This window comes from Crocuta crocuta, unplaced genomic scaffold, assembly GCF_008692635.1.
Source record: "Crocuta crocuta isolate KB4526 unplaced genomic scaffold, BGI_CrCroc_1.0 scaffold131, whole genome shotgun sequence".
NCBI classification, from domain to species: domain Eukaryota; kingdom Metazoa; phylum Chordata; class Mammalia; order Carnivora; family Hyaenidae; genus Crocuta; species Crocuta crocuta.
In genome coordinates this window covers 18931293-18957743 of record NW_027528977.1, presented here as the reverse complement: position 1 = coordinate 18957743, position 26451 = coordinate 18931293, and the positions used below count along the sequence as shown (strand labels likewise).

Here is a 26451-nt window from a genome sequence, read left to right as displayed (position 1 = left end):
CACTCCTAAACATTAAAGTTCTGCTCTTTCTCTATCTTTCCCTAAGTGATCATCCACAGTCACGATTCAAATGCTAATATTCACTACTTCCTATCATGCATCCATGTCTCTCATCTAGCAGGTTTATGGATTCATCGTCTTCTGGGGTGTTCTACTTGAATATCTCTCAGGTGTCTCCAACCTGAAATGTCCGAAATTCTACTGAATTCTCACCTTCTCACTTCACCAACACTTGATGTTTTCTCTGTTTCCCCTGCTATAACTGACCCACAGATTTGTGCTAACATCCTTCTTCACCCTATCCGTGCATCCTCAGCTACCCTGTTCATTCCCCCAGTTCATCATCGTTGTTGTCATCTGCCTGAAATGCTGTTATTCCCACTCTTTATACAGATAACTCCTATTTATCTGCAGCTCTTTTTTTAAAGTTTATTTTGAGAGAGAGAGAGAAGGAGAAAGAGAGAGAGAGATAGGAAGAGTGGGAGGAGGAGCAGAGAGAGGGAGAGAGAGAATCCCAAGCAGGCTCCTCATTGTCAGCCCAGAGCCCGACTCACAACTCATGAACTGAGAGATCATGACCTAAGCCTAAACCAAGAGTCGGACATGTAACTGACTGAGCCACCCAGGCGACCCTGATCTGCTACTCTTAATTTAAACATCTTTTTCTCAGATACCTTCCCAGACCCCTCAATCCCACTGATATACTCTCAGAGCACTTATTCAATTCTTTCTAGTAGTTACCTTGATTCATAATTCTACTTGTATAAGAGTGTTATTTTATGTTATCTCCTTAACATACTATAAAAACGTTATGAGTATGCTTGATAGTGTTTCTTTCTTTTTTTAATGATATCACCAGTGTGTAGCTCAGAGCCTAATACTTGTTAGGCCCTTAGTAAATACCTGTTGAATAAAAGGTTTCCCTTACAACTTTTCTTGCTAGATGTTTTTTTCTAGTTCCCATCTCCTTTTGATACTTCTCTCAGATTGATTCCTAACTCTGCCCTTTTCTCCCTTTATCCTTCCCTTCTTGTCTTTTTTTCCTTTATTTTTTGCTTTCTTCATTCCTTCATGGAAAACATGGACTTGCCAGTTAAAAACAATAATTCCTACCTACTTATCTAAAGTCCATTTTTATTTAAGATTAAGACAACTAGTTTAATTCAGATAAAGAAATATATATTGAATAGCAGATTTTCAGTTCCTTTTATTTTCTCTTTCTCTCTTTCGCTGTCATTTCACTCTCAAAATTGGCTTTGTAAACCTAGACATTTTGGAAGAAAGATATCATCTGGAGGAGCAAGATAAATGCTTTTGTCTTAAAATACCCAGGGCTAACTCTCTATATTGATTCATTCAGTCTTTCATTTATTCATTCATTTAATCATTTATTCATTTAACTAACAGATTACACAGATCCTACTGTGAATTTTGGACCTTTGTAGTCTGAATCTCAGATCCCCCATTTACTTTGCTGAGTTGCTGTGACAAATAAATTAAACACTTCTCAGTTCTTGTCTCCTAAAATGGGTAAAAATAGTAACTAACTTATATAATGAGTATAACTCATGAGTCAGTCATGCAGAGCTGACTAACATGTAACAAACTCCATATAAAAATTAGCTAACATTATTTTAAACATCATCATTAATTAACCATTACTTTTTTGAACACTTTATTACTCAATATTAAACAAAATAACTTTCTGTCTTCATAGTTTACATTCTAGTACAGGGCAAACTGTAACTAAATTTGGTCCACTTGCTGGTAAAGTTTTATTGGAGGAGTGACTGGGTGGCTCGATGGGTTGAGGGTGTGGCTCTTGATTACAGCTCTGGTCATGATCTCACCATCTGGGAGATCGAGCCCTGTGTAGGGCTGCACTGACAGCTTGAAGCCTGCTTGAGATTCTCTCTGTCTTTCTCTGTGCCTTCCCCACAGGCATGCACACACGCTCTCTCTCTCTCTCAAAAATAAATACATAAACATTAATAAATCTTACTGGAATATAGCTAGCTCGTTTCTTTATAATTTGTCTAAAGCTGCTTCGTGCTGCAATAGCAACAGTGAATAGTTGCTAAAGAGATCATATGTCCTACAAAGCAGAATATATTTACTGTTATACTCTTCAAGGCAAGTTTGCTGACCCTTATTCTGTTGTAGATAGATATACTATTTATTTAGTAGATAGCCTAGGTTATAGGAAATCCATTGGAATCAGGGAAACTGGATAAGTACCCACTTTTCTCCTTCTACCACTGTCTTGCATGGTTTTAGCATGCCACTAATCTTCCCTGTACACCAGTTACCTTGATTCCAAAATGGGCCCAATGCCGATCCAATTGTGTTCTTACAGGGTTAAATAATAAAATGTATATACAGTATATAGAATTGTTGGTGCTCCAATAGAAGAAAAATAGATTTTTAACTGCAGTAAATGCAAATAAAAGACATGTTAAACTCCATTTTTCATTGTAGTGCCATTTCTATCTTACCATCTTCATCTTGCTTTAAATTTGTCATATTTAAGTTGTAGGTTTAAAACTTTTAGATGCTAATGATTTTCCTCTGCTAATTAGATTTCCAAGGTGCTTCTAGTGCAAAAACCAACTGAAAATACTATGTAAACGAAATTACTTAGAAAGGAGAATAATCTTGTCTGTAAGAGGGAAATAATTTGTTTTTTTTTAAGGTAGCTCTTTAATAATAGCTTAAAACAATAAATCTAGGAAGGTTTGTTTTTTCACAGTAGTTAACCAGTCAGTAATGTTGCCTACAAAATTCCAATTTAAAAAATGACCTTTTAAAGATGGCATATAAAATTAAATTTTAATGAGTGATAATAAATGGTGATACTTTTCACAGGAGGAAACACAATGCTTGCCTGGAGCCCTTGCTACATGTCATCCACTTTAGTGCTCTGTTATTGTATCTTCCCTTTCATTATTTTCTAGGGAAGATGTTGGGACAGCACACTTTGAAGAACCGAAAACAGTTTTAATATTGTGCTTACCAAAGGCGATCTTTGTCTCTGGCTAATTAGGCAGATGGCTCTCCATTGCTTTAGTGATGATTCTTTTGTAGAATGCTGTTCCGTCCCTCCACAATGACAGTGTAAGGTGTTTAAGCATTTCTGTGATTATGTGGCCTGATTGAAAAATAAATCTTCATGATTGGGCTAAAAAAAAAAGTGTTTTTAGTTTGCCAGATGGGAACTCCACTACAGTTCTGCAGCAAACACAGAAAGATCTTAACAATGGTCAGCTTTCAGGTGGAAAACACATTTGGCAGCCAATCAACTTAAATCTAGGAAGAGAAAAGCTTAAGGAATGGCTTGATGGCTTTCTTAATAAAACAGGAATGATCACCAGTGCTTCTTAGGCCAATATAAGTAGTCTTTTATTAATCCTCTGGGCCACTTGAGTTCATTGTCCCATTTACCAAATGAGAACAATTTATCATTAATGTGCAATAATCATGGCAAACATAATTATTAATTTATTGTTTCTAGCTTAATTTTCAAAATATTGTGAAGTTTTCTGCTTTTTATGATGATGCTTTCTCTACCCTTTTTGCCCTGAGGATCCTATTAGCAGATAGCTGAGCAATTCGGTTTCATCCCCAATAAATTATGCCTTCATTCTTAAAATACAAGTACTGAAGGACTGTAAAGATTAGAAAGCTGTTTGAAGCTCCCATCACTTGAAGTTTTTTTCCTTGATGTATAGAGCTTCTGGTGTTAATGTAAAACAACACATCTTTCTAAAAGTTCAGAGCCAAGTCACCTAAAAGAATCCTGGCCAGGGTGATAGGGGAAGTACAAAATGAAATCCATTACTATGAAGGGTGGAGATGTTTGGTTCCTCAGAACCTGTTTCTAAGACGGACTGCTGGTGTATTACAGAGTGGGGAGGGGACTATGCTCGTCGCCTACCATTTCAAAATGGTTAGAAAACTGAAATTCCCAAGAAACAGGAGGTGAATTCTCACTTTCCTCAATAATGATCTGGACTATTGGTACAACTCAGGTAACAGGCTGCTGTAAATGAAAACCATAATTGCCTTAAAATCAAATATTTCACATAAGTGCATTTTCACCTTAAGTACAATTGTTGCTGCGGGTTTCATTATTTTTCCCTGTCAGCATATGATAGAAGGACGTGGTTGTGCCAACTTTTTATTATATTATTTGATTGTCAGTTGTGCCCAGTGGCTCCAGAGCTAGTGAGCCTGTGCCAGCCATAGCTTGGTATTCCGACAGCAGTGGGTCCCCAGGGGCTGCTCAACTTTGGCTTACATAAAATTGCAATTAGAAAAAGAGGTGACTCTACCGTGTTTAATGAATCTTGATTTTTACTTATTTCTCAGAATGATATCAAACTGCACTAGGTAACAACAGTATTTTTCTGCTTAATTTTAGATATTTAAAATGAATACAATAAGAAATACATGCTTAAATTTTAAACATGAACTCTTCATGATCTTAGCATTTATGCACTATTTCTCTTTTGTATTCACCGCATCTCTTAATTTTGAAAAGTGAGAATAATGTGTGAAATTCTCCTAATCTCATTTTTCTTAATACATATTGACTGCCTGATTGTTTCTTCTAAATTAATGCAGACATACTCAGAGATGAGATAATTACAGGAACTAAGAGTAAATGGGAGAGGAGTGTTGACCTAAGTAAATAACAGGAAAGGGAAAACTTGTTCATGTATTCTCTTTCCAGTGTAGTTAAAGATTTTTTTTTTTTAATTCCAAAGTGAGGTGTAGATCAGAGAGCTACATTTAACTAAAAGTTTAAAGACAGATGGATTCTGAAGAAAAAGGGAGCAGTCTGGGTTTCCTGAGCAGATGTGTACTGATCTACTTTCAACAAGTAAAGTGGGTGGTTAATGATAGCAAATATTAAAACAATTTCTAGAAGAAACTTTAGAGGTGATAGATGTGCTTATCATATGGATTGTGGTGATGGCTTCACAGGTGACTACTTCTCTTCAAACTCATCAAGCTGTACACTTTAAACAAGTACAACTCTTTATCTATCAATCATACCTCAATAATGTGTTTTTTAAAATAAAAACAGTTTTCACTAATTTGTCAAAAATAAAAAAAGCAAAGCTGCCTTTCAGCAGTTAATTTTTGAATTATATTCTGGATTAAATTATATAACTACTAGGCACACTAACCATAAGTGCTTCTTGCTTTCCTTCTTTTTTTTTTTTTTTTTCCTTTAGAAATGAGTGAATGAAGGCAGAAATTACTGGAAGAGAGGTCAGGGTAAGTCATATCATATTTATTTCTTATTTTGAAGTGTGCAGAATACATTGTGTAAAACTTGTTCAGGAACTCTCGGGGGCTGGTGTCTCAGATAAATTAGACAAATTGAGTTTTTCAGGGGAAACGAAACACTTGCTATAGCTATGCTACACAGAAATATGCCACTTATCCCTGACATTTTGAGACCCTGTTTTCTGCATGCCAGCCACCTTACTGTTCCACGTTGTTAAGTGTATCATGGCCAAAGTGGCAGAAAAGATTCTGGATGAATTCCCATTTTAGAATTGTGAGTTGTTTCTTTGTTTTGTTTTGTTTTCCGTTAGTAGTGTATGGCGTAGATAGTGCTTAAAATTGCAGGGAAATGCTAAGCTAGGTTTCTAAATGTGACTCATGTTGAAGTTCAAGTGCAAAAGGGCACAGGCTGGAGTTGATTATACCATAATTACATTTCTGTTAGTATCTGATTAGTTTCTGTTTACTATCAGTTATTGTTTTTCAATGAAGTTTAAATGTATTTGACTTTATGAAAGAATAAAACATTTGTTTTATTACAAATAATCATGTACAACCCAAAGCTATGGAATTAGTGCTGATGGCTTAGATGATTTACTTCACTTCTGAGTGTGTAATAGATAGATCTGCAAAAAATCATTTTCTTCAAGTAGAGAATTAGAACAAAATGTCTTGAGAAATTTCCTGAAGTTACTCTGAGTGTAAATGAATAACAATGTCAGAACAAATAACATTTTCATGCATAATGAATAATAACAAAACCAAGAGCACCTTTGAAAGCAAAGAGGGAGAGAAGGAAAAAAGGAGGGAATAAGGGATAAAGGAAGAAAGAGAAAGCAGGGAAGGAAAGAAAGAAAAGTATGGTTGTATTGCAGACTCATTTTTCCTACTTGTATATTGAGAAGTCTAAATCTGATAATGGTACTCATTTATTCTTGATTGTCAATGCCTTGTTAAATCTTGCCAATTCAATATTCAGCAGAACACTAAAGGTTTGGGGATAATGGGAGTTGTACAAAGAGCGGAATTCCTTCATCTTCACATAATTCGGTTCTACATGGGCTTTGCATAGGATTTTTCTATAAAAATGTGTTTTAAGAAAGAGAGAACTTCTATGGCAGTATGCTGATATCAGTTAAATCTAGCTGGTGGGGACATGAGGGTCTATAATATTTATTATTTTGCTTTCCTTTGTTTTTGAAATATTTTTAAATTAAACATTAATTCAGAACATTATTTTTTGAAATATCTGCACATGCTCAAAAAAAATGTCTCTGAACTTTATTGCTCTGGCATGTCACCAGCAGGTTAACTGAGAATGAATGAAGTTATCAACACTTTACTCAAGTAGATTACTTTCCTTATAATGAGAATTCTTAGTGTATGTGACAGAGATGGGAAAGTGTTGATATTATGGTGTCTCTCTTGAACCAACCATATAGAGAGTAGCTGTCTGTCCTGGACTTCTCCTAATTTATGCTCTGCTCTTATTTCAAATGAATAGAATTTTTAGAGGACAAGTGAACAGTCAGAAAAGGACTACATTTCCAAAGCAAGTGTCCCCATGTCACTGAGCGTAAACCCGTGGTATATATTTGGAATATCAGGTGATAGCTTTTGGAAAACCTTCCTCAAAGGATGGCTGCTTCATTATTTTGCCCTTGGGGAGACGGAACATTGTACATCGATGTACAATGTAGAGAATATCCCACAATCTCTGACATTATGGAGTTTCTCTCCATTGCTTCCTGAAATGTGGATGTGATATTTGGAATTCAGTCTTGGACTATTAAATGTGAGCCATCCATTTGGAAGAGGAAAGATGAATATTTGGGTTTGTATTTTTATAAGCTGAAACAGAACTAACATCAACAGTTTTCACTGTTTTGCAAAGGAGCGAGGATTCAGCCAATATATATGTCAGGGTTTGCAAACCGGTAGCCCCCATATGATTGTGACTTAAAGAGACTATGGGGAAAAAGGGTGTAGACATTTTACATATTTAGATTTGGATCTTCTTGAAAAACAAAAAGGTAACTCTAGAAACACAAAGCCCATGTTCTCATATGGCCCACATACTATGAAGCTAAAGAGCCATGGGTCTAATTGGAAACAGTAAGGTTCCCCCAGTCCACATTATCCCCTTATATCTCCTCCATACATCATTTCACTCAGTCCACTTGAACCCTGCAAGCAAGGAATTGTGCACTGTAGGTCAGGTGCCAGATGGACTTCTTGGAGATGCAAGCTTTCCACTGGATTCCAGGAAGAAGCGATATGACCTTAACTACAATTCCACATCGTATGTAATACCAAAGCCCTCAGTGTAATTTCTGCAAATCTCTAACAAGATCAAGGTTTTCATGATGTATCTTCATTCAGTCTCTGTTCTTTACCATGTTGACACAGACATGAAACCCATCTCCACAAATCACCCGCTCATACAAGCATAGTCATCTTTAGACCACTGTTGCTAATAACAGAGAAGTATCACATTAGGCCCTACTTGACAAAACATTATTTTGTTACACTTTAAAGTTCTCAACAAAGTTTTTTTTCCCCCTAAGGCATCACTGTTGGCACCCTTGCCATAGAAGTTCTGTGTTCTCCTCTGTCTTCTCTCTCTCTGCTCCTCTTTTTTCTTCCTTTTACTCTCTTATCTGCCTTCTTCCTCTTCAAAAAACCAAAACCAAAGTGCACACACACACACACACACACACACACACACATACACACATACACACATACCCTTTTATTTGGGCCTTTTACCCATATGGACTGGTTCTCCCTTCCTCTTGCCATCAGCCCTGGGGTTCTCAGAATTTCATCTTCTATTTCCAAATATCAAGTTAGCTATGACTGTTATCATTCTGTGCATTTATTCATGTTCTCCAAGCAAAATTAGCCCTTTTCTGATAAATGCTGGAAGCAGTTCTTAAGATGATACATGCATTTTTTTTCTCTCTATCTCATAAAAAACAAAGCCATAGCTTGCCTTTACTATGGGACAGTTCTATTTATAGATTATATATGTCAACAGCCACCATCATGCATGGTGAAATTTGAAGAAAGTTTCAAATCCCTGCTAAGGGGACCCACATAGGAGAAACCTCAACTTATGCACTAAGGAGAGTCAGACAGGGCATGGCCACATACACGGAGCCACGTGTGGTTGTTTTCTTTTCCCTTTGCTGTTTGTTTAAAGGAAAATCACGGAACATCTGAAGAAGAGATGGATCCTAAAAGCATGCTATGTAGGAGAGAATTTGAAACCTGAGGAATATAGAAATGAATGTTAGACCTGAATATTTTAACTTGTGACATTTTGAAGATAGAATTTTTAATTCTGTATTTGCAGCAGTTTTTGTGACTTCTTCATTTGCATCACTAAAAAATGTTCATTTTTGCCAGCAGTGAAGGCAGCCTTTGTATATGATGATATCTATGGTTAGGCCAGGAATTTTATATTGGTGAATTTTGGGAAGACGATTTGTCTGATTTAGCTAAAAACAACTGGACTCTGTCTTTCTGAAACCTAGCATAACGTGAGGAATGCCAATTTAAGCCCATTTCATTCTCCACAGTGTTCTTCTAGGAGCTAAGATAATGAAATATGTTCCATTTGAGCCTCCCTACAGAACAAAACAATCTAGCCAGATTGTAAATTAAGTAATGTATTATAAATTATGTAGCATGGAATGCCAAAATGAGGCATGGCCACCACACATAATTAACCTGGAGTAAACATTAAGTGCATCCACAATCTCAATTCAGAAACTTCATGGGCCTGAGATGAGAGGAAGAGTTTTTTTTTTTTTAAGTATGTTTTTATAGTTCAAATTAATGTGTTAATCCTGAAAATTCACATCCTTTTGTCTAAGTACAATTAACAGTTTAGTAGAATATGAATGTCCAGGTGTTTTAACCTAAATTTAATCTAACTAATCTGAATTTCATAGCAGTTTTATAAAGTATCTAATTAGTATATATCATAGTTGTTGTTTCTATAATATGCCTCCCAAATTAGCAACTGAAGATAGAGCCCATCCTACAAATCGATCAATCTCATAGCAAATTTGAGAGGGTAACTAAGCCTTCAGAAGTTATGGTGTACATCAGAGCTCATGTTGATGTTTTCTTTCCCTTCCTGTCTTCTACCTTTATACTTTCCTTCCTCCTTCCTTTCAAAATTCCATGATTAACGCTCACTCTGTCTTTAAAAACAAAAACAAAAACTTGCTGATGTGTACTGGAGTTTTTTAGTGTTCTTTCATCATAAGATAATTTTTCATCTCCTATAGACATTTTTGCTATGCCCAAATGCCTTTTTGCTAGGTTGTGGGCACAAGTAGTGTGCTCTTGTTCCACACTTAGCTAAAATGAATGCATTGCTGACTTCTGGTAAAATTAGAAATTGTGTTCAACGAAAATTTCTGCTATTGCTTTTTTTTTTAAATATTTTTATTTATTTCTAGGAGAGAGAGAGAGACAGCGTGAGCAGGGGAGTGTCAGAGAGGGAGGGAGACACAGACTCTGAAACAGGCTCCAGGCTCTGAGCTGGCAGTCAGCACAGAGCCCGACGCGGGGCTCGAACCCACAAACCGTGAGATCATGACCTAAGCGAAAGTCGGACGCTTAACCGACTAAGCCACCCAGGCGCCCCTTGGTATTGCTTTTAACATGAAACATCTTGCAATAACTTGTTTGCCCTCTCCTTGCTTTCTTGTAAGAGAATGAACGTAAACTAGTGTCTGAAAGGCTCCTTAATAATTGATGTGTTTGATTAGTTTACCTGGATTCATTGCCCCATCTCTTGAATTTCTATTACCATCAGGGTAAATCTCACATGTTTCATTAAAAAAATGCATAATTATGTTACCGCCAAATTGTAACAAGTCTATGCCCAATGACAATTATTTAGTTTTATCCTTCTACATTTTTTAGTATTATTCTACAAGTAATTCAGTAGACTTCCCTCCCATTATTGACTTTTATGTTTAGTTTAATTTGTTTTGTATATATTGATAAATATTGGTAAGAGAGGCAGATTCTAATTTCTAGTTAAACTTTTTTCTTTGGATACCCCCAGCATGTGATTAATTAAAAAGATAAGGTAATTAACATTAAATTCCAAACTAATATTTTACTTTGGCAAATGTATTTCTTAGCGTTAGGTTGTTCTTTTCCCCTTAACTTTTTGGGTAAATGGGAAATAATGTCTAAAACTTCACTAAAATCAAGCCTGATTTTGAGAAATTTGAAAAGAATAAGGGGAAGAATTTATTCAAATTCTATCTTGCAATTACTGTGTCAATACATTACCAAGAGGCATATATAATTCATATGCTGGAGGCCCACTATTTCCCTATGCTCATGATTCACACTATAAGACTGGAACATATTTATAGCAACCTCCTTCCAGTATCTTGGATTATAGATACTATAGACATAGCCCAATAGCGATCCCCCTTCTCTTGAATTCTCAATTTAAAAGATTACAAAATACTAGTGTTCCAATGCAGCTTGAACACATTTGTTCTTATTTTTAAAAAGTCTCTGATTTCTCCTAAGGAGTTACCAGTCACCCTTCAGTCAAGCCAGTGCAGTAGGCATAGAAAATACCTGCTCTGCTCTATTAGAATCCACCAATTAGCAGAATTTTTAAAGAAAGAATTTCGACTCTTTACAAATGTTTTTAAGTTACACTGTAGACATTAACTGCGGATATTCTAAAATAGAAAACAGTTAAAAATTATGACATATAAAATGAATAGGTACCTTGTATTTCTTTCTAAGGAAGTGATGAAAAGCAGCCCTCAGATTCAACACCCTTCTGAGTTCAAGAGTTATTTAGACATAGGAGGCCTTTCAGTATTTGCAAGTATAAATCCAATCCATTAAAAAAAGTTAGGCCTGCACCCTTTTTCAAGAAAGTATTATATTATTAACTAGGTTCATGAATCCTCTCCTCTGAAGAGTTAAGAATTTCAGTAATAACAATGAACATATCCTGAAAAATATTACAGAGAACGTTCAATGCGATTATAAATCACAATAACAGTTACATTAAAAAATTAAGAGAACATTGTCTGGAAATGGCATAGTCTACAGGAATGCCTTCCCCACTCAGTTTCCGAGAAGAGGATCTCCATTAGTTTACTGTAGAGTTATAAGACGTTAAAGACTCAACAAATATGATGCTACCTTATGATATTGTAGAATATGAACAACAAGCTTACCTATGCCTTGGTTTGGAAAATAATTTGCAGCATTGTTGGATTCAGTCCAAAATAAAATATCCGTTCTCTAGTACCTCTATCATCTTAGCTAAAAGTTGTTGATTTTTCAAGAGAAGTCAGCACTGAAAGATAAAACGAAATAGCAGTAACAAAAAGACAAGCTAATAATTCAAGGACTATTTTTCAATTGAAGTAATCTGAGTAAAAAAGAGAATTAGAATTTGTTGAATTGCCAGAAAGTTGTTAATATAACTTTAACTCCTGATCCAAAGTTTTATTAATGAAGGGAAAATGAAAAGGAAGAGGTTATCATATGAGGCTACTAAATCTAGGAGGTTTGTATTTGTTTCCCTTTCTGCCACCCAAAGAAAATAAAACATAAAAGACAGTGTTAAGCCTAGATATAACTAAGCATCATGTTAGAAGTTATAGCTTAGTGCTGTAATACTTTATTTCTTTAGCCGTGGAATGGTCATCAGCACAGTTGTCCATTGTGGCTTATTACCTTTTCATATGATACTTTGTAGTTTTGATCTAAGATTTCAAATGCATAGAAAAGGAGCAACATATCTACCACCAAACTGTGAGTACCTGACAATCAAAAACATCTCTGGATAGTTGAAATCAATAAACCATTTTATTTTTGAACTCACGAAAATATGTCTTTTTTCAGGGCTCTAAAATTATAAATGTAATAGACAGCATATCAATTTTCTCATGAGTTGATATCAAATTCACAATAGGTGAGAAATGATCTCAATTTAAAAGTATCAGAGTAGAATGAGTCAAATCCAGGCAATTTTTAAAAAATTTAATTTGTGAGGCTTACTGTGAAAGTATCTTTATCAAACCTGACTTAAATATATGTATAAAAATGGGGCGCTTGGGTGGTTTAGTCGGTTAAGCGTCCGACTTTCGCTTAGGTCATGATCTCGCGGTTCGTGGGTTTGAGCCCCGCGTCGGGCTCTGTGCTGACTGCCAGCTTGGAGCCTGGAGCCTGTTTCAGTCTGTGACTCCCTCTCTCTCTGACCCTCCCCTGTTCACGCTGTCTCTCTCTCTCCTAGAAATAAATAAAACATTAAAAAACATATATATATGTATAAAACAAGGGCTATTTAAATTACTTTTACTTTTGTTTTATTTTAAATAAATACTGACGTGGGATATAATGCACTGGTGAAGTAATGGTCTGAATAAAAGCTCTCATTTTTTTCAGTATTAAAAATAATCATCTATGGATGACCTATACGGAGGCTTATAATCACAATGGATGACACTTCAATCAATGAATCAATTTTAGAAGAAAGTGTAGGGAAATATATAGGGTCTTAGTAAAATAAGAAACAGGTTGATCTTCTCAAGAACATTCTTTTAATGATTGTAATAGACCATAAGAATGTAGGGTATAGGGGCGCCTGGGTGGCTTAGTCGGTTAAGCGTCCGACTTTCGCTTGGGTCATGATCTCGCAGTTCGTGGGTTCGAGCCCGCGTCGGGCTCTGTGCTGACTGCCAGCTCAGAGCCTGGAGCCTGTTTCAGTCTGTGACTCCCTCTCTCTCTGACCCTCCCCTGCTCATGCTGTCTCTCTCTCTCCTAGAAATAAATAAAACATTAAAAAAAAAGAAAGAATGTAGAGTATAAATCAACATCTTTATGAGGTTTTATTAATTTAGTCAGCCAACAAATATACATTTTGTACCAATTATGTGCATAGAACTGTGCAGAGACTTAGGTGACCAAGGTCCTTGCCTTCAAGGACGACAAGAAAGAGACAGATCCATTGTTCCAAATAGAAACCATTTCTAAATGTATCCATGTCTCCCTACTCATTATAATCCCATTTAAAAAGGAAGGGAAGCTAAACATTGATGGGTTAGAATATGAATGCCTGCAGGGAGGCAAGTGGTATAGAGAACGATGCTCATAAATTAATCAGAAGTCAAGATGAACAGAGAACTATAATGTGGCCTTGAGGAACATGGTGTGGAATGTTTTTAGAAGGGGGAAAAAGTATTTGGAGAAAGGGAATAGTGTCGACAGCATGTTATCCAAATGTCTAGTAAAATATCAATTCCTATTTCACCATTTTGGGAATGGTCTGATTTGACATAAAATTGAATTTAAAACTCCATTGTTATCTCAATATTTTGCTCATTTATTATGTATAGACAGGCCACATCAGTTTTTTAAACCACAGTATATTGATTCTGATAGATTTTAAATTCTAAAGGACATTTTTGGTGATGAGGAAATGATTTCAATTTGCTGTCCAAAGTCAAGACACAGAATTTCAAATTAGACCTGGCAAGCCTAATACTGAGGACATGTACTTCCCCCCTTGAACTTGAACATATTTTCAAAGCTATCTGTGCAGAAAATAGGAAGAGTATTTATTTTAAAAAGGAGAAGAGAGAGCAAAAATATGTTGAATAAAATATGTTGAAATAATCAATGGCTGTACAGTAATATAAAGAAATTGGATAGATTTGTCAGCATGTCAGTCAGAAATGAATTACAATTGTGGTAAAGAAATCAAGGTAAAAGGAATTTCTCTGGGGAAAAGTGGCATGCAAAATAAAAGCATTAGTGTGACACACAGTTTACCGAAACTCTCTTTGTGGAGATTAAAGTTTATGTTTGTTGACAGTACAACAGGAACATGTCACACAATATAGAAATGATCATGCCATAACCACTTCTTAGTTGATGGCTTGATTTTACATGCAGTGTTTGACATTAGATAGAATTCAACACGCATTTCCATCCACTGACATTAGCTAGACTAGCTGTCTACATGCACAGATGCAATTATTTGAGACCAAAGCATTTTCTGCCATGAGATATTTTATGCCATCAAACCATAAGGGCCAGTCCTTTTGCTCATACACTAGACTTACTTTAGGAAAAAATGAACAGAATTTGCATTACATATATTTTATTTTGCAGACCTCATTTATATCCATCCTTCGAGTCTGACATAGGCTACCTGCATTCTCAGAAAATTAAGACTTACTGCATAAAATAATAATTGTGTTACTAATAACAGAATTAGTGGGAGTGATGATTGTAACATGTATTTGGTGCTTATTTCATGAAAAGCACTTTTTGTGTTTCACCTCCTTTAATTCTCATAACATTGACAGTGCAGGGGTATGTCAATAATCTTTAAAGAGGAAATGAAACTTAGAAAGGCTAAATATACAAATGAATCAATACTCAGTGAACAGAAATCAAGAGGATTCATTTTTTAAGAGGTCCAACTCGTTGTATACCAAAGATGTCACAAGTTAATGTATGATTCAGAAAGATACCACAATTTTAAGTCATTTCCCTTGGATAGTGTACTTTGCTAATAATCTCTTTCTGCATATTTTTATAAGACAATCTAGTGGGAGTCTTTATTTTAATCATTGAAGTAATGCAGATTTATTCTTTTGTGTAGCTTTCTCTTGGGCTCTAATTTCCTAATCATGTACACTTATGCTAATGGAACTACGAAGAGTACAGTTCTGACCAATCTTAGGAAGTAGTAAAGTTTTTTACTACTCTACTTTCTCTATTTACTTTAGTGATATACCATGTTATCAGTGCTTACATTTCCAATAAATGTACCACCATTTGCAGGAATATTTACAAACATTAGGTGTTTGGACAGTGGTATATTGGCAAATGTTTAACAGCTGGCTCTCAAGGAAAAAAAAAGTATGCATATATATGCCTATATAAGTTTATTATAAACTTTAATAATGTGTAAGACCCACTTTACTAAAAAAATGAAATATGCAATACTCGTTATTATATATTCCACATGGCCAATTGATTCTTGAAATTTTTCCCCTGATTTTTGCCAAACTCTTATATTTAACTAATTATCCAACTAATTTATAACTACCTAACTCGTCTATTAAATGGTTGTAATTGATTGATTAATGTAGTAATTGATTAATTAATGATTCTCTGACTTGAATATTGGTTTTCATTCTTACATTAGAGGAAGACAAAAAAAAAACCATGTATTTTGTAACTTCATTCAGCCATCCATGATGTGGGCAATTTCTTTACAGAATTGAATATTAGTTTTCAAATACTAAGGTAATATTTCCTCAGTTTTTTGTACTATCAATAAGATAGTAGCCACAGATGTGATACACTTTGAAATTTGTCTGCATTTTAATAATTTATAATTACTTTCTTAAGCCTAAACTAGGGGTCAACCAACTATTGCCCACAGGGTAAATCTGGCCCATTTCCTACTTTATAAATAAAGTTTGCTTGAAACACTACCAAATCTATTTGTTGGTATATTGCCTATATCTGCTTTCACAGTATAACAACAGAGTTAAGTAGTTGCTACAAAGAATGTATAGTGTGCACAAAGCCTAAAATAGTTACTGTCTAGTCCTGTAGAGAAAACACTTTCAGAAAGAAATGTTAAGCCCTGATTTGTAGTGTTTACCAATTTATTGTAGTGTATGTTACTGAGTAAATATGTACACTTTAAGCCCAATAATATAACATAAAATTACCAGAGGCTGGCTTCAGCAGGTCCAGGGGTCCCTGAAGGATGGACAGTGTTGATGAGAGAGAGAGTGAGAGAGCCGGGAGATCCTTGCTGATCACCAGGCAGGCATCTCTGTCCTGTCAGTTTTGTTGTCTTTATTTATAGGTCAAATGTTAACATGGCATCAGAAAATGGAATTTTTATAATGGGTAGTTCTCTGTGATAAGATGTTTTTGGAAAATGTACAGAAACAGGTTTTACAGAAGTCTTCTTGCAGAACTGCCCCAATTATAGTGAGGTTGAGTAACTAAGAAAATAACAGGGTGTTCACATTTTAATAACACTAAGATTAAGTCATAGGTTTGTAGATACTCTTATCCATCCTCATCACAGCTGCCAGGGTAAGGGAAGGTGTTTGTGGAAAGTAGGCCTTAGGGAAAGGGCTGCTATACATCACCGGTTAGCAAAGGTATATGAAGTAACTTATGTTCTGCCCTTATATGTTCCTTCTCTCTAAGTTAGGCTCTCTGTCTTGGGGCAAGACTTGATTTTCCAGTTATATTCTCTATGGCACCAGAGAGCAAACCATACCTTTAAAGAGTTTAGCTCATTTCCAATACATAGAATAGTCTCTGAGAGCATTTACCTTTGTGTCTACTTCTATGATTTCTTGAATAGCTAGGGCATGAGACACATTTTTGGTTAGCTGATTTACATGTTGAGCTGTATGAACCTCTTGGACTAACGCAACAGTAGAAACAGAATTGTACACATAAAGGTCAGTCTTTTATGAGTAAGGGTCATTAGCCTGTTCATAGCTCAAGGGAAAGTATGGAGCGAAACAGGACCTGCTGGAGACACGATGTCTGTTCCCATAATCAAAAGAAGAAGTTCCCACAATAAGTTCCTTCACAAGGTGCAGTCATCATACCCGGGCCAGAATAAGGGGGAAAAAATATCACTCCCGAATCTGACCAACAAAGTACCTTGGGGGTAGGTGCTCAAGCAGAAATAATTGAGTGGGGGTGGATAGCCGTCGTCATCTGATTGGCAAGAGACAGTGCAAACTTGCTTTAACCTCACCAGGAATTTTCTTGACTAGTGGACTCAGAATGGCTCCCAACATAAAATGTTATAATTAGCAAGTTGTGTGTTGAATTGTGTTCCCAAAGAAAGATATGTTGAAGTTCTAAAGTCCTTGGTACCTTTGAATGTACCCTTATTTGGAAGTAGGTTTATTTGCAATTTAAGATGAGGCCATACTAAATTAGTGTGAGCCCCAACATCTGGTGACTGATATTCTTATAAGGAGAGACAAATATGAAGGCATAGAGAGGACACAGAGAAGAAAGCCATGTGAACATGGAGGCAGAGACTACTTATGCAGCCACAAACCAGGGAACACAAGTTACCAAAGTCCACCAGAATTTAGAAAAAGCAAGGAAGGATTCTTCCCCTAGACCTTCAGAGTGAGCATGAAAATAACTGGACTTTAGGCGGCTAGCCTCCAGAATTTATGATAACTTTATGGTAATTTGTTATGGCAACCCTCAGAAACTAATACAGAAGTGCTAAGTTTTGAGTATTTACTATCTTTGCTTTTCATAGAATCAACTTTAGTGTAGGTTTATATAGTTCAATTATTAATGATGGCTTTGTCCAACAAAAATTTCATGAAATTTCTGAAAATTTATCAAAATCAAGGGCCAGCTTGGGCCTGTCTCACTACATCATTCTTTAAAGACAAACGAACAAACAAATAGTAATGGTAGGGCTACATCTTCCTCTGAGGGAGAGAATAGATTTAGAGCCTCGGTTTGTTTCCAGCCTTCTATGTTTCCAGAAAACCAGTTTATAAAAGTGGGACACAGTATTGAGAGATGTCAGGAAATAAATGTGTTGAATCTTGCTGTTGAAACTTTAACAAAAGTTACAATCCAAAAGGATTTGATTTGCATGAAATGAATTTAAGAGAGCTCGAGTCCTGGGCCTTAGGGATGAGATCTGATTTTGAAGCCCTCCTTATAGCATTGCCTCAACTTCTGATTTATGCCTTGTTTCAGTCAAGACTGGTTCAGGTACTGTATGGGACTGAACCACGGGTGTGAATATCAGTTGGCTCAGTCTTGAACGGCAAAATGGAGAAGCAGAAAAAATGAGTCTCAGTTGGTTAAGTGTTATTGAGCTATCAGAGTTTCTTATTTATTTTGCATATTAAAATTTTACATATATCTCTTAGCAGATGCATGGTTTCTGAACATTGTCTCCCATTCCATAGGTTACCTTTTTATTCTCTTGATTGTTCTCTCCCCTCTGCAAGGGAGTTTGTTTTGAGGTAGCACTGCCTATCTATGTTTGCTTTGGTTGCCTGTGTTTTTGGTGTCATATCCAAGAAATTCCTGTAGAGACAAATGCCATGAAGTTTTCCCCCTGTTTCCTTCAAGGAATTTTATAGTTTCAGGTCATACATTTAGATCTTCCATCCATTTTGAGTTGAGTTTTGTGTATAGTGTAAGGTAGGGGGAAGTTCCTTTTTTTAATATGTGGATATCAAGTTTTCCAAACCATTTGTTGAAGAGACTACCATTTCTCCATCCTGTGTTCATGGCACCATTGTCAAAGATCTGTTGATTATATACGTGTTGGATTATTTCTGGGCCCTCTATTCTGTTCCATTCATCTGTATGTCTATCATTGTGTCATTACCATACTATTTTAATTGATATAGCTTTGTAATACATTTTGAAATCGGAAAGTTGAGTGATTTGTTTTTCTTTCTCAAGATTTCCTTGGTTATTCTGGATCTTTTGTGATTACACATAAATTTTAAGATTTTTAAAAAGTCTTATCTATGCCATTGGGATTTTGATGAGGATAGCATTGAATCTCTTGGTTGCTTTACGTAGTATGGACATTTTAGCAATATTAATTCTTCCAGTATATGAACATGGGATGTCTTTCAATTTATTTTTGTCTTCTTTCTTTCATGGTCTTATAGTTTTCAGTGTATAGTGTTTTACCTCCTTGGTTAAGCTTATTACTTAGTATTTTATTCTTTTTTATGGTATGATAAAACAGATTATTTTATGAATTTTCTTTACAGATGGTTCATTTTTAGTGTTAGAAACACAATTGAACACAATTGAATTTTGTATTTTGATTTTGTATCCTCTACCTTTACTGGATTTATTTATTAGTTCTAACAGGCTTTTTTTTTCTTTTTTTGGTATGTGTAGACTCTAAGTTTTTCTACATGTAGGACTATGTCATCTTAAAACAAAGATAATTTTACTTCTTCCTTTTTTTTTTTTGGTTTCCTTTTATTTCTTTTTCTTGTCTAACTTCCTCAGATAGGCATAAGACTTGAACAGACATTCTCCAAAGAAGATATATGAATGGCAAGTAGGTAAATAAATGGATGCTCAAAGTCATTAATAATTAGGCAGGGAAATGCAAATCTAAATTATAATGAGACATCACTTCACAGTTGTTAGTATGGCTATTATATTAAAAAAGATAAGTGTTGGCAAAAATGTGGAGACATTATGTACACTTGTATATTCTCGGTGGGAATATAAAATTGTGCAACACCTGTGAAAAACACTGTGGAGATACACCCAGAAATTTGAAATAAAACTTTAGCATAAAATCTAGAAATCTTAATTCTGGACATATATCCAAAAAATTGAAATCAGTGCCTTGAAGAGATTTCAATACTACCATCCACATTGCAACATTAGATATAGTAGCTAAACAACTGAAGTGTTTATTCACAGATGAATGGATAAAGGAAGTGTAATAATATGTAAAAGTAAATGTTAGTCAGCCTTAAAAAAGAAGTAAATACTGCCACTTGTGACAACATGGATGAACCGAGATGACATTTGTCACAGAAGGACAAATACTACATGATTCCACTTATGTGAAGTACCTGAAATAGCCAAACCCACTGAAGCAGAGAGTGGTGGTTTCCAGAGGCCAGATGAGGGTGAGGAGTTGTTATTCAATAGCTATAAAGCCTTAGTTATATTAAATGAATAACTTCTAAGATCTGCTATACAAGATAGTGCCTGTAGCTAAACAATATGCTATTTTGCACTTCAAAGTTTATTGGGAGAGTAGATCTTATGTTAAATGTTCTTACTACAAAACAAAATAAAGCAAAGGGACACAAGGAAACTTCAGGAAGTGTTGGGTATGTTGGACAAAATAATGACTCATTAACAGCTAATTTTTAATCATCGTAATTTCTCTAAGTCCTTTTTTCTTTTTTTTGTTTNAAGCAGGTTCCAGGCTCTGAGCTGTCAGCATAGAGCCTGATGTGGACCTTGAACTCACAGTGAGATTATAACCTGATCCAAAGTCGAAGCTTAAGCAACTGAGCCACCCAGTCACCCATTTTAAACTGAACCTTAAAGAGCCATTTGCTTGTTGCAGTGTGTTGACTGTAAACCATTTGACTGACTGTCTTGTGTCAATTTGTAATTTTTTGTTTTTTCTTTTAAACTAATGTGTTCAATGTTCCATGTGAATTAGAAAGTCTGCTAAGTACTTTACATATTACATACTATCTCATTTTCTTTTTTCAACTGTCTGATAAGTTTAGTACAGTTACCATTCCACTATTTCACATAAGAATTTTAAGGCTTTAAAATGTTCCCATTTACTGCAAGTTAAACAGATGATAAGCTGAAAGACCAGGATTTATATCTAAGCAGTTTGATCTCAGAGTCCTTGTCTTGAAGTGCTACTTTATAGTATTCCTAAGAAGAAACATTATATATACCTAGAAAAATAGGAAGTATTTCCTGGAGAATCTTTTCCCATTACTCCTTTCTCTTAAAAAGGAGAAGTCATAAGTTAGCACATTTCACTCTGACTCGTAAAATACCATGAACCCTGATATTTTTCTGGTCAGGATTTGTTTCAATACATGTCTGTTATAAAAGGTAAAAAGTTAAATGCTGACCTGAGCTTAATAAGTAATTAATAGAAGTAAGCAAGCCAGAGCACATATATGAAGAGCTATTTCTGTGCAAATGTAGCCATCCACATGCTGCATCCAGTCCTTTAGTCACTTTTGTTAATTCAGGGAGTGGTAGCAACCACTCAAAATAAATAATATGATTAGTGATGTTGAGCATCTTTTCATATCTTTTGGCCATCTGCATACCTTCTTTGGGAAAAACATGTCTATTCAAGTTCTCTGTCCATTTTTAAGTGGATTGTTTATTTTTTGGTGTTGGGTTGTATAAGTTCTTTATACATTTTGGACATTAACCCCTTATCAGATATATCATTGACAAGTGTCATCTCCCATTCAATATGTTGCCTTCTCATTTTGTTCATGATTTCTTTCACTGTGCAGAAGATTTTTATTTTGATGTAGTCCAAATAGTTTATTTTTGCTTTTGTTTCCATTGCCTTAGGAAACGTATCTAGAAAAAAGGATCTATGGCCAACTTCTGAGAGATTACTGCCTATGTTTTCTTCTAGGAGTTTTATGGTTTCAGGTCTCACATTTAGGTCTGTTATTCCATTTTGTACTTATTTTTTTGTGTATAGTGTTAGAAAGTGGTTCATTTTCATATTTTTGCATGTAGCTGTTCAGTTTTCCCAGCACCATTTATTGAAGAGACTGACTTTTCATTGTTGTATATTCTTGCCTTCTTTCTTAAAGATTGACCATAAAAGTGTAACTTTATTTCTACGTTCTCTCTTCTGTTCCATTAATTTTTGTGTCTATTTTTGTGCCATTACCATTATGTTTTGATTAGTACAGCTTTGTAGTATACCTTGAAATCTGGGGTTGTGGTATTTCTAGCTTTTTGTTCTTTCTCGAGTTTGCTTTGGCTAGTCATGGTCTTTTGTGGTTCCACATAGATTTTAGGATTATTTGTTCTGACCTGTTAAAAATGCTGTTGGTATTTTGAGAGAAACTGCATTAAACCTATAGATTGCTTTGGGTAATATGAATATTTTACTTTATTTTATTTCATTTTATTGGACACTTTACTAATATTATTTCTTCCATTCCGTGAGCATGGAATGTCTTCCCATTTGTATTGTTTTCAATTTCTTTCATCAGTGTTTTACAGTTTTCATAATACAGGTCTTTAATCTCTGTGGTTACATTTACTACTAGGTAGTTTATTATTTTTGGTCCAGTTTTAAATGGGGTTCTTTTTTTTTTAACTTTTAATGTTTTATTGATTTCTAGGAGAGAGAGAGAGAGACAGCGTGAGCAGGGACGGGTCAGAGAGAGAGGGAGGGGCAGACTCTGAAACAGGCTCCAGGCTCTGAGCTGGCAGTCAGCACAGAGCCCGACGCGGGGCTCGAACCCACGAACCGCGAGATCATGACCTAAGCGAAAGTCAGACGCTTAACTGACTAAGCCACCCAGGCGCCCCTGGGGTTCTTTTCTTAATTTCTCTTTTTGCTATTTCATTGTTAGTATATAGAAATGCAACATATTTTGAGGCTCCTGGGTGGCTCACTTGGTTAAGTGTCTGACCTTGGCCTGGGTCATGATCGCACAGTTCATGAATTGAAGCACTGTCAGACTCTGTGCCAACGCTGGGGGCCTGGAGCCTGCTTTGGATTCTATTTCTCCCTCTCTCTCTTCTCCTCCTCCACTTGTACTCTGTCTCTCAAAAATAAATAAGCATTAAAAAATGTAACATAGTTTTGTGTATTATTTTTTATCCTGTGACTTTATTAAATTAATTTATTAGTTCTAGCAGGTTTTTTGGTGGAGTCTTTACCACAATGAGATAGCACCTTACATTTGTCAGAATACTGAGAATGAGAAAAAAACCACCAACAAAACAAAACAAAAACCAGACAAACAGAAAATAAAACAAGACATAACGAGTGTTAGCAAGGATGTAGAAAAAAGAGAATCATTGTGTACTGTTGGTGGAAATGTAAATCGGTACAGCCACTATGGAAAACAGTCTGTACGTTCCTCAAACAATTACAAGTAAAAATACCATATTAATCAAGTAATTCCACTACTGTGCATTTACCCAAAGAAAATAAAAACACTAATTCCAAAAGATATATACATATATATATATACACACAATATATATTCACATTATATATACACATACATATATGTATATGTATGTATGTGTCTCCCTACATTCATTACAGCATTATTTATAACAGTAAAGATATGGAAATAACTTGTGTGTTCATTGATATACGAATGGATAAAAAAGATGTGATACATCTAGAGACGATGTGATGTGAATAATACTCAGTCATAAAAAAAGTGAGATCTTACCATTTGTAACAACATGGATGGATCTAGAAGGCATAATGCTAGGTGAAATAAGTCAGAGAAAGTTAAATATTGTATGATTTAACTCCTGTTTGGAATCTAAGAAACAAAGCAGACAGACAGAGAAACAAGACACAAAAACCAGATGCTGGTGGTTGCCAGAGGGGCAGTGGGTGGGTAGACGGGTGAAATAGATAAAGGGGATTGAGAGGTACCAATTTCAAGTTGTAAACTAAATAAGTCACAGAGGTGAAAAGTACAGCATAGGGAATATAGTCAATAAGATTGTAACAGTGTTGTTTGGTGAAAGATGGGAACTGCATTTATCCTGATAAGTACTGAGTAATGTATAAGAATTGTTGAATCATTATGTTGTAACCTGAAACTAATAAAACAGTGCATGTGAATTACACTTCAATTAAAAAAAATGGATGAAGTAAAGTAACTGTTGGCTTACATATAGTAAATCCAGAGGTAATGTGGGATTTTGAATTGATTTATTTTCAGGACTCTTTTCTTTGTCTTCGTGCAATTCCCCTACCTCTGTTTTCCTTTTGTAGGACTTTATCTTCAAGATGGTAGCAGGATAGCTTCAGCCATTCCAAGCCTCATAATCATGAATAAATAGTATCCAAAAGAAAGGACAGGGATGGTTTGGAAAGTTCACAGATGAACTAAACTTTTCCAGAAGTCTCAGTAAAGGACTCCTCTAAGACCTCATTAGCACTTATTTGGTCACATATCCTTGAAGAAACACATATCTGGAAGAAAAGGAAAATTCAGAAATTGTGAAGGAGTCATTTTCCTGGAGTTCTAAAAATAATGTACAGTTGTGGGGTGTCTGGGTGGCTCAGTCTGTTGAGCATCTGACTCTTGATTTTGGCTCAAGTCATGATCTCATAGTCGTGTGTTGGTCTCGTGCTGACAGTGCAAAGCCTACTTGGGATTCTCTCTGTCTCTGTCTCTGTCTCTCTCTCTCAAATAAGTAAACATTAAAAAAAAAAGTCATGTCCGTTTGTATATCTGCACCAATATAGTTCTCTCAAGAAAGATAGAGGAAGGAATGGATGCTGGTTCATGTATCTCCTACACTCTTACTCAGGGCCAGACAATTTTTATTCTTAGAGAATCAGGGGTCAGATCTTTTGGTTTTCTTTTCCAAGAAAAACTGGAAATTTTAATGTTTTAGGAATTACTTCTATGTTTAGAAATAAATCTACAGACAAAGAAATAGCATCTTTAAATTAGGTACAGCCTAAAGGCCACAGTGACATCTGCTCTAGGTTGTATTCTAAAATTTTGTGGTACTAACCCCAAGTTGTTAAGAACCAGAAAGCTATGAAGAGGCATTGTTTGATGAAACATATTTGATCCATAGGATTGCCAAGGGAGGAATTGTCAGGAAGGTCAGAAATGGAGCTGAATCAATACATGGGAACAATGACCAGAAAGATGTAGAAGGAAGGAGGTAATGTGGGGCAAAGTCCCCAATATCAATAATGATTTTTTTCTAGAATGTTTTTAAATAGGTTATTCCCCACCACACTTGCCAGCATCCGTCTGAATTTAACATAAATCCATAAAAAGTTCTGTAGAAACTGAAATCAGTTCTTATGTCATTAGTCATTATCCCAAGTCAGTCTAATAATCCACAGTTCCAATGACCCATATTATTACCACTAGTCTTCCTACACTCCTTCTATCATTTACTGAGCTCTTACTATCTCCCAGGCACTGTCCTAAGTTTAACACATATTGACTCATAAATCTTGTGGGAAGATCATTTTTCTCATTTTACAGATGACAGCACATAAGTTCAGAGAAGTCAAATGACTTTCTACGGTCAGAGGCCTGGAAAGTAATAGGGCTGGAATTTAGTTCCAAATCTGCTGGACTTCAAAACATGGATATTTTATTACTAGTTATTTTGCCTTCCCTGACTTTATCCCCACAACAACCACCATGTAGGAAATGAGCATAATCCCCCCCCACCCCCATACTATTTGATATGAACTCTTGTTATTAGTGTAACCATGAAGTCCAACTTCTGGGGTAAAAATTGTGTGTCTTTAAAAAAAATTACAGCTAGTTAAACAACATTATTTTATTTCAATTTAAACACATATATGAAGCATGCCCACTTGCTTTATACCTTCTTTTCTCCATAATTACTTTTGTCTTGATTAATCTACTCTAGGGTTAACATGTTAACTAAGTGGTTGACCAGATATTTGTTAAGGGTCCAGTTATTTCTAAGACTGAATTCTGATTTTTCAATCCTCATTTACATATTTTTAATATACCACCTTCTTGTTGCCCAGAAATCCAAGGCATCTTTATACCTATTTTCTTTTCCTTTTCTATCTTTAAACTGAGGTATAAATAGAAAATTTAAAACAAGTGTCAAGAGTTTAAAACATTTATTTGTTTCAGGGGATTCAAGGTTAATGATGAAATCTAGGTAAAATACCTGGATTTGATGTTATGTGTGTGTGTTTTTATATTGACTCCCATTTGACGTTTTGCTAATAGTGTGTGAAATAGTCTGCTTTCTTTTTCACTTTTGTGTATGTTGTGGATAAATTTGGAGAAGGATCTCATTCTAGTTAGTCCTTGAAATTAGAACATGTTTTCCTCATCTTTACATCTTCCACCACTCAGCAAAGTGTCTTTATAGATTTTGACCAAACATTTGTAGGATGGTTGGATTTGTTATACTTCGAAATATGTGAGTATATTATTAAAAATAAAAAATATCAACTGTGTGATATCAGTTAACCCCTAACCACATGTTTTTCTGAAATCTATTCCAAAAACGTACACATTCTTTTTTCTTCAGTGTTTTTTTGGGTGAAATAGTACAGTGGAAACTAAGAGTTACTTTTGATGTTGGAAAAGAAAGGCTCATCCTGCAAGGAAGCCATCCAGAGAATCTTTAATGAGAACGAAATAAACCACCTCATCCTGGGCTCTCAGCATCATGACTCTTGGCGACTTAGGATTCCTTCACAATCAAGTACAAATAACTCTGTGTCTTTAAAAAATAAACCTCATCTTTTCTGTGAGACAGTTTATAGTTTATCAAAAAAGCTACATTAAAGTGCTTAATAAATCATGCTACATACAACCC

General features: G+C 35.3%; 1 protein-coding gene across 1 annotated transcript in view; it reads left to right on the top strand.

The window, feature by feature from the left end:
* The window catches only part of TENM2 (teneurin transmembrane protein 2), a 3267991-nt gene that overhangs the window by 1361282 nt on the left and 1880258 nt on the right, over positions 1-26451 (top strand). The window contains exon 9 of the mRNA XM_077757352.1: positions 5241-5283. The gene's annotated coding sequence lies outside the window, so the exon portion shown is untranslated. The remainder of the gene's footprint in view (positions 1-5240; positions 5284-26451) is intronic.